Raw genomic sequence first — 6,560 nt, 5'->3', positions numbered from 1 at the left:
TGTTCATAATTTGAAAACACCTGGGATTTTATTCTGTGGTAAATATTCATGGTAACCTTAAATCTTTTCTTTCAAACTTTTGTTAATGAGTTTACTCCATAATTCTTGTCATCAAAAAGAATTAAAAGCTTTCCCAAAATCCATAAAAGCACAAATTATTTTTTTCCTGTTTCGTTCAATGGATGTCAATGAAAGACTTCAAAACAAATGTATTATCTACAGTCAACCATGAATTGCTTTATCTGTGCTACTTTTTTTGTTGTTGCTTAAAATGAATAGAAGAAAATAGAATCTTAACTGCAAGGATGATAGGAAGGAAAAACAAAACTGAATAGCAAAATGAAAAAACCATAGTGTGCACTGCAGACAAGACCAGTGCACTTGGAATACCTTTCGTTCCAAGGTTCAACTGTTAAAACATGACACATCAGTTTGTGTTGTTCGAGTTGAATTAAAAATTTTTTTTTTTTTGTGATTTTTTATCGATTGCTAGGGTTCTGAATATCTTTGATGGAGGTGAATATGTACACATAATTGGAATTCTTTTTTGCTTCAGCACATTCCATGATAGTCTGTGTCAGTGTTAGATAACGACATGTGCGCTGTTGACAGAATTAAGTGATCCTGGCAGCAGAGAGACAGTCATTCATCTGGATAACATGACCATTGACCGAAATTTGAACTGCCATCAGTCACAGATGTCTCACTCTGTTTTCCTTGTCTGTGCGTGTGTGTGTGTGTGTGTGTGTCTGAGAAAGAGGTGGTGTGAGAATTGTTCTCCCTTCTTAATGAAGCATGGGATTTTCAATGATTAAAAAGATTAACAAGGTCTGACTTCTAGAAAAAAACAAGACCAACCTATCTGCTGGCATACTATATCACGGTGGCATTAAAAAAATAATTTCCTCACTTTTAGCCCAATCTGTCAGCCATACTCTGTTCACAATGTACCACAGATATTTTTTTTTTCACACAAACTAAGGCAATAGAAGGCTCTGAAGGCCTGAGCAGTGTGTTGGATTTAGATACCTCCTTGAAACTGAAAGAACTGCGAACTTTGTTCATCCTGTTAAGTTTATTGAATTTTTCCACTCTGCTCCTCAGCCTTCAACCACTTCACTTCACCAGTGAAAAGCACTTGAAGAAGAGGAATGTGACTGGCAACGTATAGAGTAAAAAACAAACACAACAACTATAGATATCAATACAGACTTAAATCACATACCATATCTTTTATCCAGAGACTTAGAGTGTTGGCACGCAACAGGGCTTTGTGGGTACACATTCCAAGGACGTTGCCTCCTTCATGTTCACTTGTGTTGACATGTGGAATGTATGTTATTGTTGAAACTAGTGTTTTTTTTCTTGATGTAGGTATCGATCTCTCACATATGTATGTATTGTCCTGACTGATGTGTTTGTCCTTATTTGGTGTTCAACTGACACATGTTTTATTGTCCTAACTGGTGCGTTGTCCTCATGTGGGCGTTGATTTAATTCACACACATGTAACTGTCCTAACTGGTGTGTTGGCCTTGCATATGTGGGTGTTAGATCTCATTGTCCTTACTGATGCATTGTCCTTATATGGTGTTGATCTGACATATTGGCGGTTTAACCTTTGTCTGCTGACTCTTGATGAAATGAGGTCAGTATGGCATGAATGTTAAACTGCAGTCGCTACTTAAAAAAAACACCTTATACTTTTAAACAATGTAACTGAGTTTGTTGAACAAATGTCATACAGTTCCACTAGGAAGAAGTGCAAATAAAGAATGGTGAGTGACATCCTGACCTGTGAGCTGTCTCACCTCAACAAGGTGACAGCCCTTCACTGACATCCTGACCTGTAAGCTCTGTCTCACCTCAGCAAGGTGACAGCCCTTCACTGACATCCTGACCTGTAAGCTGTGTCTCATCTCAACAAGGTGACAGCCCTTCACTGACATCCTGACTTGTGAGCTGTCTCATCTCAACAAGGTGACAGCCCTTCACTGACAGACCTGTAAGCTGTGTCTCATCTCAACAAGGTGACAGCCCTTCACTGACATCCTGACCTGTAAGCTGTGTTTCACCTCCGCAAGGTGACAGCCCTTCACTGACATCCTGACCTGTAAGCTGTGTCTCATCTCAACAAGTTGACAGCTCTTCACAGACATCCTGACCTGTAAGCTGTGTCTAATCTCAAGGTGACAGCCCTTCACTGACATCCTGACCTGTAAGCTGTGTCTCATCTCAACAAGGTGACAGCCCTTCACTGACATCCTGACCTGTGAGCTGTCTCATCTCAACAAGGTGACAGCCCTTCACTGACAGACCTGTAAGCTGTGTCTCATCTCAACAAGTTGACAGCTCTTCACAGACATCCTGACCTGTAAGCTGTGTCTAATCTCAAGGTGACAGCCCTTCACTGACATCCTGACCTGTAAGCTGTGTCTCATCTCAACAAGGTGACAGCCCTTCACTGACATCCTGACCTGTGAGCTGTCTCATCTCAACAAGGTGACAGCCCTTCACTGACAGACCTGTAAGCTGTGTCTCATCTCAACAAAGTGACAGCCCTTCACTGACAGACCTGTAAGCTGTGTCTCATCTCAACAAGTTGACAGCTCTTCACAGACATCCTGACCTGTAAGCTGTGTCTAATCTCAAGGTGACAGCCCTTCACTGACATCCTGACCTGTAAGCTGTGTCTCATCTCAAGGTGACAGCCCTTCACTGACATCCTGACCTGTAAGCTGTGTCTCGTCTCAACAAGGTGACAACCCTTCACTGACATCCTGACCTGTAAGCTGTGTCACCTCAGCAAGGTGACAGCCCTTCACTGACATCCTGACCTGTAAGCTGTGTCTCATCTCAACAAGGTGACAGCCCTTCACTGACATCCTGACCTGTGAGCTGTCTCACCTCAACAAGGTGACAGCCCTTCACTGACATCCTGACCTGTAAGCTGTGTCTCATCTCAACAAGGTGACAGCCCTTCACTGACATCCTGACCTGTAAGCTGTGTCTCACCTCAGCAAGGTGACAGCCCTTCACTGACATCCTGACCTGTAAGCTGTGTCTCATCTCAACAAGGTGACAACCCTTCACTGACATCCTGACCTGTAAGCTGTCTCACCTCAGCAAGGTGACAGCCCTTCACTGACAGACCTGTAAGCTGTGTCTCATCTCAACAAGTTGACAGCTCTTCACTGACATCCTGACCTGTAAGCTGTGTCTCATCTCAACAAGGTGACAGCCCTTCACTGACATCCTGACCTGTAAGCTGTGTCTCATCTCAACAAGGTGACAGCCCTTCACTGACATCCTGACCTGTAAGCTGTGTCTCATCTCAACAAGGTGACAGCCCTTCACTGACATCCTGACCTGTAAGCTGTGTCTCATCTCAGCAAGGTGACAGCCTTTCACTGACATCCTGACCTGTAAGCTCTGTCTCACCTCAGCAGGGTGACAGCCCTTCACTGATATCCTGACCTGTAAGCTGTGTCTCATCTCAGAAAGGTGACAGCCTATCACTGACATCCTAACCTGTAAGCTGTGTCTCATCTCAGCAAGGTGACAACCCTTCACTGACATCCTGATCTGTAAGCTGTGTTTCATCTCAACAAAGTGACAGCCCTTCACTGACAGACCTGTAAGCTGTGTCTCATCTCAACAAGTTGACAGCTCTTCACAGACATCCTGACCTGTAAGCTGTGTCTAATCTCAAGGTGACAGCCCTTCACTGACATCCTGACCTGTAAGCTGTGTCTCATCTCAAGGTGACAGCCCTTCACTGACATCCTGACCTGTAAGCTGTGTCTCGTCTCAACAAGGTGACAACCCTTCACTGACATCCTGACCTGTAAGCTGTGTCACCTCAGCAAGGTGACAGCCCTTCACTGACATCCTGACCTGTAAGCTGTGTCTCATCTCAACAAGGTGACAGCCCTTCACTGACATCCTGACCTGTGAGCTGTCTCACCTCAACAAGGTGACAGCCCTTCACTGACATCCTGACCTGTAAGCTGTGTCTCATCTCAACAAGGTGACAGCCCTTCACTGACATCCTGACCTGTAAGCTGTGTCTCACCTCAGCAAGGTGACAGCCCTTCACTGACATCCTGACCTGTAAGCTGTGTCTCATCTCAACAAGGTGACAACCCTTCACTGACATCCTGACCTGTAAGCTGTCTCACCTCAGCAAGGTGACAGCCCTTCACTGACAGACCTGTAAGCTGTGTCTCATCTCAACAAGTTGACAGCTCTTCACTGACATCCTGACCTGTAAGCTGTGTCTCATCTCAACAAGGTGACAGCCCTTCACTGACATCCTGACCTGTAAGCTGTGTCTCATCTCAACAAGGTGACAGCCCTTCACTGACATCCTGACCTGTAAGCTGTGTCTCATCTCAACAAGGTGACAGCCCTTCACTGACATCCTGACCTGTAAGCTGTGTCTCATCTCAGCAAGGTGACAGCCTTTCACTGACATCCTGACCTGTAAGCTCTGTCTCACCTCAGCAGGGTGACAGCCCTTCACTGATATCCTGACCTGTAAGCTGTGTCTCATCTCAGAAAGGTGACAGCCTATCACTGACATCCTAACCTGTAAGCTGTGTCTCATCTCAGCAAGGTGACAACCCTTCACTGACATCCTGATCTGTAAGCTGTGTTTCATCTCAACAAGGTGACAGCCCTTCAGTGACAGACCTGTAAGCTGTGTCTCATCTCAACAAGGTGACAGCCCTTCACTGACATCCTGACCTGTAAGCTGTGTCTCTCCTCAACAAGGTGACAGCCTTTCACTGACATCCTGACCTGTAAGCTGTGTCTAATCTCAAGGTGACAGCCCTTCACTGACATCCTGACCTGTAAGCTGTGTCTCATCTCAACAAGGTGACAGCCCTTCACTGACATCCTGACCTGTAAGCTCTGTCTCATCTCAGCAAGGTGACAGCCCTTCACTGACATCCTGACCTGTAAGCTGTGTCTCATCTCAACAAGGTGACAGCCCTTCACTGACATCCTGACCTGTAAGCTGTGTCTCATCTCAGCAAGGTGACAGCCCTTCACTGACATCCTGACCTGTAAGCTGTGTCTCACCTCAGCAAGGTGACAGCCCTTCACTGACATCCTGACCTGTAAGCTGTGTCTCACCTCAGCAAGGTGACAGCCCTTCACTGACATCCTGACCTGTGAGCTGTCTCACCTCAGCAAGGTGACAGCCCTTCACTGACATCCTGACCTGTAAGCTGTGTCTCATCTCAGCAAGGTGACAGCCCTTCACTGACATCCTGACCTGTAAGCTGTGTCTCACCTCAACAAGGTGACAGCCCTTCACTGACATCCTGACCTGTAAGCTGTGTCTCATCTCAACAAGGTGACAGCCCTTCAGTGACAGACCTGTAAGCTGTGTCTCATCTCAACAAGGTGACAGCTCTTCACTGACATCCTGACCTGTAAGCTGTGTCTCATCTCAAGGTGACAGCCCTTCACTGACATCCTGACCTGTAAGCTGTGTCTCATCTCAACAAGGTGACAGCCCTTCACTGACATCCTGACCTGTAAGCTGTGTCTCATCTCAACAAGGTGACAGCCCTTCACTGACATCCTGACCTGTAAGCTCTGTCTCACCTCAGAAAGGTGACAGCCCTTCACTGATGAACTTCCTGGTCAGCAGCAGTCGGGGGAAGGGGGGGGTGGGGGTGGGGGGGGGGGGGGGTTATACTGGAATCTCAAGATCGCTGACAGGCTTATCTTATCCATGGGCACATAGCGTGAGGTGATGGCCCAGTGGTGATGTGCCTGACAAGAAAGCGATTGTCCACAAGTTCGAGTCCCATTGCCACGCGAGCTTTCAGTCAGTCCAGGTTGGTATAAAAATAACTCGAAACCTCAATGACAAACGAAGAATAGCCAATACCAGTGGTCTGAGGTTATGCTATGCTAATAAGACAAAACAGGAGACACATTCAGCATGGTTCATTCACATCTGCATGAGGCATGGAAAATTTTATGATCACATGTATCACAGAATGCCAAAGACAAACACTTCACACGGCTGTACCTCCAATGCAATGCGGAGAAGACAGTGGCTAAGAATAGTTGGGGATTCCCCCTGCGATGTATAGAAAATATGGCCTATCCTACCATGACACGGTAGTGTACTGTATTCTGTAACCCATATGCAGACCCCTTTTTTACGTTGTCATAAAGTCATGACACGGTAGTGTACTGTATTCTGTAACCCATATGCAGACCCCCTTTTTTACGGACAACACCCGGTTAGGGTTGTCATAAAGTCATGACACGGAAGTGTTCTGTATTCTCCGGGACTGCACAGCGCATGAGTGTCTGACAGATCATCCATCTCAAATTTGACAGGTTATGTCGTTTGTGGTTATGAATGCCATTTCGTCGTCTTTGTGTGTGTCAGCGTGTGTGTGTCAGCGTGTCAGTATGTGTGTCTCTGTGTGTGTGTGCGCGCGTGCATGCGTGTGTGTGTGGGGTGGGGGTGGGGGCGTGGGTGGGTGCATGTGTGTGTGTGTGTGTGTGTGTGTGTGTGTGTGTGATAC

The sequence above is a fragment of the Babylonia areolata genome, chromosome 1 (assembly GCF_041734735.1).
Source record: "Babylonia areolata isolate BAREFJ2019XMU chromosome 1, ASM4173473v1, whole genome shotgun sequence".
NCBI classification, from domain to species: Eukaryota; Metazoa; Mollusca; class Gastropoda; order Neogastropoda; family Buccinidae; genus Babylonia; species Babylonia areolata.
This window is presented reverse-complemented; position numbering follows the sequence as displayed.